Here is a 12905-nt window from a genome sequence, read left to right on the forward strand (position 1 = left end):
CATTTCGTATATACTAGCTTATGTATTTCGTATATACTAGCTTATGTATTTCGTATATACTAGCTTATGTACTTCGTATATACTAGCTTATGTATTTCGTATATACTAGCTTATGTATTCCATATATACTAGCTTATGTATTTCGTATACACTAGCTTATGTATTTCGTATATACTAGCTTATGTAATCCTCACTACAACCCTGTAATGTAGATACAGTCATTATCCTCCCCTTTTTTACAGAAGAGACAAGTGACACACAGAGAGGTTAAGTAATTTGCTCAAGCTCACACAGTTATTAAAAGGATGTTCCAGGATTCAAACCCCGGCATTTTGGCCCTGGTGTCCCCCAGTGTGGTGTCTCGCTTCTCTAGCAGCACAGAAAAGGTTAGAGCTGGGCTCCTCCTAGGCACGTGGGGTGGAAAGAGGGGAGGGGACAGAGAAACAGTGGCCCAAGGGATCTGGGGTGGACAAGGAGGGACATGAGGACAAGAAGGGCTGATGGCAGAGGGAAGGTGGGAGGGTCTGTGGAGGAAGTAAGGTGGGAGCTGGGGATCTGTAACCTTGGGGACGGTGCGGTTTCTGTGTGACAGGGACAGACTGTGGCAGGAGGTGTGTGGAGGGCAGGGTGGGCAGAAGGAAAGGTTGCCGGACAGACGCGACCTCAGTCCCCGAGCTTGTAAACAAGTCCTGTCCCGTAGACATACCTTCCTCAGCCTCCTCTTGGGTCTAAAGATGCCACCCTTCCACACGGGTGTCTGCACCCAGCCCCATCGCGTGACCGCGGGCTACGTGGCAGTTGCCTGGGCTATGAGCCGGGCCTCTATTTGGGGAGCTGGTGGGAGAGGCTGTTGAGGGGTGGAGCCAGCACCAGCTCGTGGGGAGACGCAGGCGCGCCAAGGGCAGTCCTGGCAGACGCAGGGAAGAGGACCCAGCCTGGCAGGAAAGGCCAGGGCAGCGGATGCAGGTCAGCAGGGGAAGCTCGCGTTCTCTCCCTCCGAGCCGATGTGCTGAATTTTACCTTTCCTTTTATTTACTTCTTCTGTTTAAATCCTGTTTCTCTCCCCAAGGCATCTAATCTATTATTTAACATTGGATTGTGCGATTGAACTCTCAGGCAAATTGGAAATTATTTGTGTTTGAGGTTTCAGGCATGAAGCCGAGGCAAGCATTTCTGGGAGATCCTGGGAACCTGGGTGACGGTGAAGAGCCCGCAGCCCTTCTCCTTGAAGGGGCGGGCGGGGGGCGGGGTGGGGAAGGGGGGTGTCCAGGCCACGGAGCACCCCCGCCAGCTCCACCCAGGCCTTGTGCGCCCAGAGCCCACAGCTCAGGGGTCATTCATCTCCACGCGGCATTTCACTCGGGAAACGCCATCCACACCACCCACTGGCAAAGTCCTGGCAGGCCGAGCAGGTGCCATCCGTCCCCCAGCCCCGCACCCACCCTGAGGGGAGGCCTCAGTCACAGGAAAATTAATGGCACAGGGACAAAGCTCGCCATCATTTTTCAGGGCTTGGGCTTTCCGTGGGATTGCAGCCAGGGTTGCCGGCCTGATGGGGGTCTGTGCGGAGTGAACTGAGGTAGGAGGGGCCAGGGTGGGGCTGAGGGCCCGGCCCCAGGGGGCGCAATCACAGGCCTCTGGAGCCCGAGGGCTGAGAGGGCATGTGATCCCGCAGGGCTGCCCCCAAGGACAGGAATTGGGGCCACCCCCGAGGCAGAGAGCGCTTGAGTCCGGGCAGGGTGTACGCCTTCAGCACGTGTGCGGGGTGCGGAGGGCAGAACCTCTTGGCCGCGAGAAGGAGATTTGGATTTTGTGCTGGAAACAACGGGGAGCCAGGCTTCGAGACAGGGAGATGCGACAGGTTGTCTATGTCAAAAACAGATCCATGGTAAGGCCAAGGCCGTCGGCGCCCATCCACTCCACGTTTCCTGAATGGTCACATGTGCCAGGCGCCGTGCTAGGGACACGTGGTGATGGCACCCATGTGCTCCCGCCCGGAACCAGGGCCCAGCATGTGGGATGACAGTGGGAGTGGGGATCCCCTCATAGATCCTCGGCCACTCAGACGGGTCACTCGCGCTTCCGCTGCCCCTGCAGGAACACTGCGGGGGGGCGGCCCACGGGGCACAAAAGAATATCCCAGACCAGCCTGCTGCCAGCCCCTGCCACAAACCCCAGAAGCTGCTCAGACTCTGATGTTGCTCCCCCTCAGCCCCTCACCCCAGGCCCCTTGGTGCAGCGATCCCCCACCCTACCCCGCTGTAGCCGCTGACACCGCAGGCCCTGTACACAGGATCTGGCACCAGGTCTGAGAGTGTGCTTGGCCATGTCACCCTCTTTCCACCTCTGACCCAGAGCCAGGCCCAGAGACCCAGCCCGGCCCCCTACCAGGGCCAACAAGGGGCTCACGCTGACATGCTTATAGTTAGAATAAATATAACTTTGCACCCCCAGAGAATGCATCATCTTTTCAGAGACCTCTGGAATATATACAAAAGTTTATCCCAGATCCCTCCATCCCCACCACCCCCCTCTCTCTCTCTCTCTCACACACACACACACACACCCCTCATTTCCCAAGAAAGGAATGTAAAAGGTAAAAGCCACATATTTAGACAGCAATGACAAGAATTGGCACTTATAACAGCTGGGACCTTTTTGTAGCAAGTATAAGAAATCTGTTGGCACCAATTTCAGGTGAAGGAGGACCTGATGAAGGGTCCAGTAAGACGGGGACTTAACAGCAGGGCTGCAGAAGCCCAGGGCCTGGGACCCTGAGTGCCACCAAGGCTCTTGCTATCGGGCTTACCTCCACTCCCTCGGCGGGCTGTTTCATGCTTCTCTGTCCCATTGTGAACCCACTTCCCCTGCTCTTTCTGTGCCCATGGCAGAAACTCAAGCAGGGGACTCACCAGGGGAGGGACTGCTGCCCAGGGAGGGACAGGCCCCTTGACTCCCAGTCCCAGCCTCAGGGACACTCTGATGGGCCCAGCAGTTCCATCTCTAGAGATCTGTCCTGCAGAAACTCCAGGCAGGGAGATGAGAATATGCGTGAAAAATGTTCATTGCAGCATGATGTGAATTATCAAAGGACTGGAAACAGCCTGAATCTTCATCAGTAGGGAAGTAGAAGGACCAAATGCGATCCACTCGTGTTGCCAAATATGACGGATCCACCTAATGAAGAAAACAGTAGGTCCTCTCATTCACCTATTCAATAAATACCTTCTGAGCACTTGTTATGTGAGGCCCACTGTGCTCAGTGAAGGGGACACAATAGTGAGCAAAAGCAAACCCCATCCTTGCCTTGCAAAGCTTGCTCTGCCTGGGGAGTCTGATGCTAACGAAGGAGGAATGCTGCAGGTGTAGCATCATGAGCTTCAGAGGGCTACGGTGGAGATGACCTAGACAGAGAAGTCAGGGAAGGCTTCCTGGAGGAAGTGGTGATGGAGCCAAGATCAAGACAGGTGGCGGAGCACGGAAAGAGCATGTGCAAATGTCCTGGGGTGAAGATTGTGTGGCCAGGTGAGGGAGGGAAGACGGTTGCTGGGGCTGGAGCAAAGGGGCTGTGGTGGATGCCATGATGAGCCCCCCAGATCCCCTTCAGGAGTAAAGACCCTCCAGTGTCAGCAGTGCTGCTGGCAGGCAGTCCTCTTAAGGGATTGTCTAGGCTAAAGACAGCTGCTTGCCTGAGGTCACGGCACACCCAATATCTAATCAACATGGAAATAGAAAGGCCCAGCGTGCTCACCCAACAATTCTGAAGGGTCATCCAGACTCAAAGCTCCACATGCCTGGATGGAATAACAGCCCCCAAAGATGTCCACATGGTAATCCCCAGAACTTGTGAATATGGTAGCTTACAGGGCAAAAGGGATTTTTTCCACTACGGTTAAGGATCACGAGATGGGGAGAAGATCCTGGCTCATCCAGGTGCGCACAAGTGTCCTTATGAAGTGAGTCAGAGGGTCAGAGTCAGGGAGGAGAGAAAACGATGGAATCAGTGGTCAGAGCGATGGAAGGAAGAAACCACAAACCGAGGAACGCAGGAAGCCTCCAGAAACTGGGAAAGGTGAGGAAACACATACTTCCTAAAGCCTACAGAAGGAATACAGCCCTGTTGACCCATTTTCAACTTCTGAACTCTGGAACTGTAAGATAATACCTTTGTGTTGCTTTAAGGCACAATATTTGTGGCAATTTCTTATAACAGCAACAGGAAACTGACACAGCGTGAGAGCGCAACTTCTCCCTCCATCTAATCCTGCTTTCTTCCCCTCCATTCCACAAGCGCTGATCCCAGGAACTCTCCCTTATAAACCTCTTGCATGCTAATGAGTTCTGCTTCCCGGAGAACCCCACCTACAGCAGCAAGGGCTGAGGAGGCTGAGAAAGCAGGTGCTGGGGTGGGATTCAGGAGCAGATTCACCCATCTCGCCTGCCTGGTGACAGTGGTAGGTGGGTAGCTCCTCTTACAACAAGGTGATGGTGCAATTGTTACCACTTTCACCTTTCATGAATTGAGATCGTTTACCTGTGGAAGGAAATGCAACTGCTGAGGGCAACTATTCAGACACCTGAGAAATATCAGGGGAAAGCAAAATCGGTGGAATTAGGTGGCTATTGCCAAACTTGACTAACTCTTTGAAAAAAGATAACCAAAGGCTGAGAGCAATTAAGAGTTAAGTGTGAAATAATTGAAGTATAGTTGATTTACAATGTTGTTCCTAAAGGAGGTCCCTGAGTCCTGTAGCAGGAGGGCAGACAAGGTGGAGAATCTCAGAGCAGCCAAGTTCCAAAGAAGATTAAACTTAGGGAATTCCCTGGCGATCCAGTGGTTAGGACTCCGCGCTTTCACTGCCAAGGGCCCGGGTTCGATCCCTGGTTGATCCCTGGTCGGGGAACTAGGATCCCACAAGCCGCACAGCGCCACCAAAAAAAAAAAAAAAGCCTTGAAATGATCAAGGCTACAGCAAAGAAGATTAAACTCAACCTAAGCAGCTCTGTGTCAAGATCATACTCTGGTGGAGAGAGGATGGCACCCTAATGTTTCAGATGGGACATCAGAGTTGATGCACCCCAAATCTGAAATCCCTAGATTGTCTTGAACCGAACGCTCTGAGCCTGCAGAAATGACCCATTCTTCCCTATTAAGAACTAATGCTCCACTATTCCTTGAAGAAATGCAGAGATCTCTGCTCTGCAAGACATTATACAGCCCCTACAGGATCTGCCCCCACCTCCCCTTCTGGCCACTAGACCTATTAATTAGGGGTCAAGTCACACCATGACTGGGCCAAGGCAGTGCTGGACTTGATAAGGAAGGAAAGGAACTATAGCCCTTGGGTCCTGGCAGGAGCCAGGAGAGCACAGGTGGGACTGGATTTTGAAGGTGCATCATCCAAAGTCCACGGGGGAGCAGGGAGAGACACGTAAGGTTGGAATGATTGGAGGGCTTATCAATGTGAGAGCACTTTCCTGGGATGCAAGAGTCCCTAGCAAGGACCACAAGAGATGGTGCAAAAATTCTGCTAGAAGCATGGAAGAAGTCATGGTGGAAAGGGGACTTAAAGGGCTCTGCAATGTGGGCGAGCTAGAGTGAATGTGCTAAAGCCCCAAGGCAGGGAAAACCGGTGGAGGACTATGTTGGGTAAGGGGCAGACACACCACTTACCCAAGCAGCAGGGAATGTGTGCGTGAGAGGAGCGTCAGCATCACTGAGATGATGGGTGACGGCTCCCCTCTGGGCGCTGGGCTGCTGGTAGGATCAGCTCTTGCGGCACAAGGGTCACTGACAGCAATGAGGGCAAGAGAACCCAAAAAAGATAGAGGTCTAGTGGTGACATTTACCCATCTGAAGAGAGGTGGATGCACTTGTTATAATGGGTGGTCCGGTCAGAGTGGCCCCAGGTGACCTGGCCTATAGCAGGTCCTCGAGAACAAGGTGTTCCCTGGAAGCAAAATAGGTGGGCAGCCAACAAATGTTACACTCAATCTATACAGTCAAAGAAATCAAGAATGGATAATCAGGGGCTTCCCTGGTGGCACAGTGGTTGAGAGTCCGCCTGCCGATGCAGGGGACACGGGTTCATGCCCTGGTCCGGGAAGATCCCACATGCCGCGGAGCAGCTGGGCCCGTGAGCCATGGCCGCTGAGCCTGCGTGTCCGGAGCCTGTGCTCCACAATGGGAGAGGCCACAACAGTGAGAGGCCTGCGTACCACAAAAAAAAAAAAAAAAGAATGGATAATCAGGAGCCTCAGGGCAATCCTCCCAACCAAAAAAAATGTCATGATTCCTTGCCCAGTTTCTGGAGGTAAGTCAGTTTTCAGACCAGGAACCCAATGACTGAAGGAGAAATCAAGCCTCCAGGATGAGCCTGTAACAAAAAGCAAGAATATCTAGTAATCATACCCCCAGTCCTTCTCCAAAGATATCCTGGGGAAAGAGGCTACCCAAGTAAGTTTAGGACATTGGACAGGGTCCAACTTGATATAGATATGCTGAGCTCTGATGTGTCATGGCGGCCCTCCATTAGAGTGGGGACATACAGGCCAGGTAACAGATGGAATGCTGGCCCAAGCCTGGCTTACAGTGGATCCACTGGATCCACAGATTCACCCAGTGGTCATTTCCCCACTCCCCAAAGTGTAATTAGAGACTTAGTAATTGTCACAAGCCCCACTTTGACTCCTTGGCCTGTGGGGTGAGAGCTTTTGTAGTGGGGCAGGCAAAGAGGAAACCTCTGAAACTGCCCTCTGTCTGCTTCCAAGACAGTATATAAAAAACAATATTGCATGCAAGAGGGAGGAGATATGGGGATATATGTTTATGTATAGCTGATTTACTTTGTTATACAGCAGAAAGTAACACACCATTGTAAAGCAACTATACTCCAATAATGATGTTAAAAAAAAGCAAAAAACAAACAAACAAAAACAATATCGCATCCCAATTGGGGGAGGGGGAGGGGGAGGGTGGTGGCAGATATTGGAGCTACCTTTTTTGGGCCGCACTGTGGGGCTTGCAAGAGTTCCCCGACTAGGGATTGAACCCAGGCCCTCGGCAGTGAAAGTGCAGAGTCCTAACCACTGGACCACCAGGGAATTCCCATGGTGCTACCTTTTAAAAGCTAAAGGATCTAAGGGTAGTGGTCCTCATTATAGCTCTGTTGAACTGACCAGTTTGCCCCTGCAAAAACGAGACAGATGGAATGAATAACAGTGTATATTCACAGTCTTGCCCCAGAAATACATTAACTCTCCAGGTCTCTGTCCAATTATAGGCCCCAAAATCTGGATTGGCCCCACATCCTTCAAAATATCATATTGGTCTGCCATATCAATAACCTCGTGCTCATCAGAATGAATGAACAAGAAGTGGCTAGTACATTGTGGGCCTGAGTAAGACACATGCACTCCAAAGATTAGGAGGGTGAACCCAGTGAGGTTTGAGGGGCCTGTCATAACAATAAAACTTTTAGGAGCTGCAATGGTCTGGAGCATGCCAGGGCAACCAAAGCGTAGGACAAATAATGGCATCTTGCACCTTCCACCTCAAAGAAGGAAGTATAATGCTTGGTAGGCCTCCTTGGGTTCTGAAGGCACCGTCCACATACATGTGGTCTGGACTACTCCAGACCACATACCAGGAGACATGAAAACCTGCTGGCTTTGAGATGGAAAGGACTTTGCAGCAGGTCCAGGTTATGATGCAAGAGGTGCCAACTCAGGCTGTACGACCCAGAGGATCCTATGGTATTGGAGGTATCAGCACTGGGAAAAGATACCATGTAGAGTTTTTGGCAAGCCCCAAGGGGAGGATTACAATGCAGACTCTTAAGGTTCTGTCACAAGGCCATGCCATATGGAAAATTATAAATCCTTTGAAAAGTAGTTCCTAGCATGCTATGGGCCCTGGTATAGACCGACCATGGGACACCAAGTGAAAATGCAGCCATAACTGCCTGTCTTAGTCTGTCCGGGTTACTATAATAAAATACCATAAACTGGATAGTATATAAACAGCAAATATTTATTTCTCACAGTTCTAGAGGCTGGGAAGTCCAAGATCATGGCACCAGCATGCCTGGGTGAAGGCACTCTTTCTAGTTCATAACCAGCATTTTCTCACCATGTCCTTATGTGGTGGAAGGGGCCAGGGATCTTTCTGGAGCCTCTTTTATAAGGCACTAATCTCATTCATGAGGGCCCCACCCTTATGACTTAAGAATCTCCCAGAGGTCCCACCTCTTGATGACATCATATTTGGGGGTCAAGGTTTCAACATATGAATTTAGCGGGACATAAACATTCAGACTGTAGCGCTGCCCATCATGAGCTGAGTTCTGTCAGACCCACCAAGTCAGAAGGTCAAGTGGACCCAGCAGCATCCATCATAAGACAGAAGTGGAACATCTAAGACCAAGTATGAGCAGGAGGAGAAGCCATAAGCAAGGTGTGCGAGCAGGTAGCCTAGACTACCTTGTTATCCACCACTGTTGCACCAAGGACTCTCCATTGATTCACACCTATGGCCACATGATGAGGGGTATGACCAGCTGATGAAAGACCAGCTTTGTTCACAGAGGTGTTGGCTTGGTATGTGGAAGCAAGTAAAAAAAATAAGTGGTGCCTGCACTGCAGCCCCACTCAGGATTGACCCTGAGAGAGCATGGTAGACTGAAATCTTCCCAGTGGGTAGAGCTGTAGACCTTTGGGCAGAGCACCTGTGATCCTCTTTGATGGAAATAGAAGCTCAATAGAAACCTAATAGGGTTTCTAGTTGGGAGACTAGAAGGAGATTGACTAGAAGCTAGGCTATCTGGGGCAATCATGTGGATGGGACATGGCACAAAGTGTGAAGCTTTCTTTCTCACTGGAGAGCATCCATCATGGAAGAGGCACTAAACAACCAAGTCAACAGAATGATTTGGCCAAGTGACATCAACCAGCTCCTGTCATTGACCTCTTCACTGTCGGCACAAGTGGCAGGGTGGAGGCTATGAAGAAGTCTAACAGCAGGGGATCTCACCCAGCAAGGCTGATCCAGCTGCTGCTGCTGCTGAATGTTCAATCTTCCAGCAACAGAGGCCAAAGCTAAGTCCTACACACAGTGCCATTCCTTGAGGACACCAACCTACAGATCCAAGTTGACCACACTGCATCCCTTTCATCCTGAAAGGAGCAGTGGTTCATTTTCTTAGGAGTAAAAGTATATTCTGGGTACAGATTTGCTTTTCCTGCCCACAGGGCCTAAGCCAGACAACTATACAAGGGCTTACAGAGTATTTGATGCACCCACACAGGGTCCCACAAAACATTGCGTCAGCAATGGAGGTATGAGGGGAGGCAAACGACTATAATTTGCACTGGTCATAACACTTCCTATATCACCCTGAATCTGACAATCTGATAAAGCAATGGAAGGGCCTGTTACAAGCACAGCTAAAGCACCAGCTCGGAGTTAATATTTTGCAAAGATGGGGTGCCATTTTCCAGAGCAAAGCGTACACTTTAAATCAACAGTAGGTTGACATGGGTCTACTTGTGTGTGGTCGGCAGAATAACAACCCGTTTCCCCAGAGACGTCCATGTCCTAATTCCCAGAACCTGTGTATATGTTCCCTTTACTTGGCAAAAGGGACTTTGCCGGTGTGATTAAATTAAGGATCTTGAGATGGGGAGATTATCCTGAATTATCTGGGTGGGGACAATGTGCTTCTAAGTGAAAGAGGGAAGCAAGAGAGCGTCAGAGCGATGCCGTGTGAGGAAGATTCAGCCAGCCACAGCTGGCTTCGATAATGGAAAGAGCCATAAGACTAGGAATGAGCCAGGCTCTAGGGGCTGGAAAAGGCAAAGAGATGGCTTTTCCCCTAGAACCTCCAGAAAGAACGCAGCTTGATTTTTAGCCTAGTGAGATACGTTTCAGGCTCTGACATCCTGAACTGTAAGATAATAAATTTATTTTGTTCTAACTCACCAAGTTTGGGGTAATTTATTACAACAGCAACTGGAAATGAATACACTACGTTGCAGGTAAGGTGGGTCTGGGAACCAAGGAGTGGAAGTAAGAGTGTCCTGCTTGCCACCACTCCTAGCCTCCCACTTGGGAAATGTGTGCTTCCCACGGTCTTGGGCTCTAAGGGCTTAGAGAGCCTGGTTCTAATAAAGAATGCTTCTGTCAAGGACCACAGTAAGAGTTCTGTGAATTATGGCTATAGATGCTGCCTGGACACTTGAGGACACTTGAGGCTCCTTGTGCCAAGGGACCAGCAAGAAAGAAGATTCACCATCTTGGCAGGGGTAATGGACCCTGATCATCAGAAAGAGGTAGCATTTTTTGTTATACAGTAGGGAGTAGGAAGAGGTAGATTTGGTGCCTGGTTAACCCAGTTGCTTGTTGGCATTTCCCAGCCCAGTTTTGACAGTCAATGGGCAAGGGCAGCAACTCTGGCCTGAGAAGGTCATATTTGCCAGGGTCTCAGACCCCTCAGGGATGAGGGTCTGGTTACTCCACCAGGAAAGTCATTAAGACCAGAACAGTCGTGGGGGGAATCCAGAACTGATAACGAAGGCAAGGGAAGATGAGTATCGATTGTAGCCTCAAGACCAACTGCTGCAGTGGAGGTTGTAGTTAATCTCACTAACCCTCTCTTCTAAATTCCCCCAGGCAGAGGCACACCAGAATCCTGGAGGAGCTGCTCCCTGCATGTTTTTGAAAAAGTAGAGCCTGGTCATGCAAGGGATGGACTGTGTCGGACATTTCTTGCACCACCAAATCCCCCTTCAGTACGAAAGAACTTACTCCCCCAACTTCTGGGAGTGTTGCCTGTAGAAAGCCTTTAGCCATCAGCTCCCTTCAGAGAATGCCTCGGGTGAAGAGAGACGCCTTGCCCAAGGTTACACCCCACATCCAAAGACACATCCAGCCACCAATATGGCGGCACAGAAGCACAGCACACTTGCCCCATGTGGGGGACAACTCTGCGCTCCTTGTGGGGTCAGCTGAGACCTCTGAGGAGACTGATAAGAGCTCAACTTCTCCCTCTGCCCACTGCTTCCTTGCCCTCCCTTGCACAAATGTTGATGCAAAAGCACTCTGTAAGGAACCTCCTTTGATAATCTCCACCTCCGAGCCTGCTTCCAGGGAGGAGCCCTCCCTGAGGGGGAGCAGGGAAGTGGGGCCCTGAGGTGGGCCAGTCCGCGTGCACCACTGAGGGTGGTGTTATCTTCTCTTAGAGCAAGGGAAGTCTTGGCAAGGTTTAAGCAAGCAGTTACACGATCTTTTGAAAAGATCCTTCTGGCTGGCATGAGGACAATAAATTGTGAGGGCAAGATTGACAGCAATGAGGACAGGATAGTCCTTCCAGCATCCAGATGAGAGGAGAAGGCGGCTGGACCAGGGTGGTGCAGGTGGTGATAGAGAAACGTGGGTGGGTAATTTGAGAGACCCTGGTGATGGACGGAGATGGGAAATGGAGAAGAGGGTCAAGGAGAAGGAGGTTCCTGGATGACTCCCAGGTTCTGGCTTGCACAAATGAGTGAGTGGGAGGGGAAGCTGGGGAAACCAGGGGGAGGCCAGCTTTGAAGGGGGGGCAAGATCATGAGTCTGAGTCAGGATATGTTGAGTCTGAGGAACCTCTGGGACATCCCCCAGGAGGCATCAGGTGGGCAGGCAGCGGGACCTGCAGGTGGGAGGAGGTGTAAATCTGTGAGTCATTGTCATGCAGAACTGCTGTGAGTGAGATTCTGGAGGGATAACAGGTGAGAGGAGAGGAGAAGGAGGCCTGGGAATGGCCAGATAGGGGTGCTGAGCCAGCAAACAAAACTGGAAAGCAGTGGGCTGAGTAAGAGGGGAAAGAAACAGGTGCGAGGTTTGCTCTGCAGATGTCAAGTGCAGCAGCCAGTCCAGGGGCAGTGATGCTGCATAAACGAATATCCCTAAAATCTCAAAGGCTGAAAAAGACTAAAGTTTATTTCTCCCTCACTCTTTGGGGCCAATGAGGGTTAGCAGGGTCTCTTCTCATCATGGTCACTTGGGAACTGGGTTGATAGAGGCTCCATCTCAAAACCAGCTTCCACAACTGCCCAGGCAGGGAAGGCGTGTGGTGTGGCACACAGCTCCTCAGGCTTGTCTCGCATTTTGGGGGCCTCCCCTAACCTCAGAGGAGGCAGGGAGGGAGTTCACAGAGGAAGAGAGCTGGGAGCTCTTGGGCGGCACAGATCACCATCAAGCTGAGGAAGGGGAGGTGTGGCTGGCTGAGCCAAAGGCTGCTGAGAGGTGGAGTAACGTGAGGGCTGAGAAATGGAGGTAATGTAGGTCTTTGGTGACCTGAGAAAGAGCTTTAAGGCTTTAAGGGATTAAAGGCTAGAAGCATCCCACTCCTGGGCATATATCTGGAGAAAACCATAATCCGAAAAGATACATGCATTCCAATGTTCATTGCAGTGCTGTTTACAATAGCCAAAACATGGAAGCAACCTAAATGTCCATAGATGGATGAATGGGTAAAGAAGATGTGGTACATACATACAATGGAATATTACTCAGCCATAAAAAAGAATGAAATAATGCTGTTTGCAGCAACATGGATGGACCTAGAGATTATCATACTAACTGAAGTAAGTCAGACAGAGAAAGACAAATACCATATGTTATCGCTTGTATGTGGAATCTAAAAAAATGGTACAAATGAACTTATTTACAAAACAGAAATAGAATCACAGGTGTAGAAAACAAACTTATGATTACCGGGGATAAGGGGGGGGATAAATTGAGAGATTGGGATGGACATATACACACTACTATATATAAAATAGATAACTAATAAGAACCTACTGTATAGCACAGGGAACTCTACTCAAAACTCTGTACTGACCTATATGGGAAAAAAATCTAAGAAAGA

This window comes from Mesoplodon bidens (genome assembly GCF_964165515.1).
Source record: "Mesoplodon bidens genome assembly, chromosome: 18".
NCBI lineage: Eukaryota > Metazoa > Chordata > Mammalia > Artiodactyla > Ziphiidae > Mesoplodon > Mesoplodon bidens.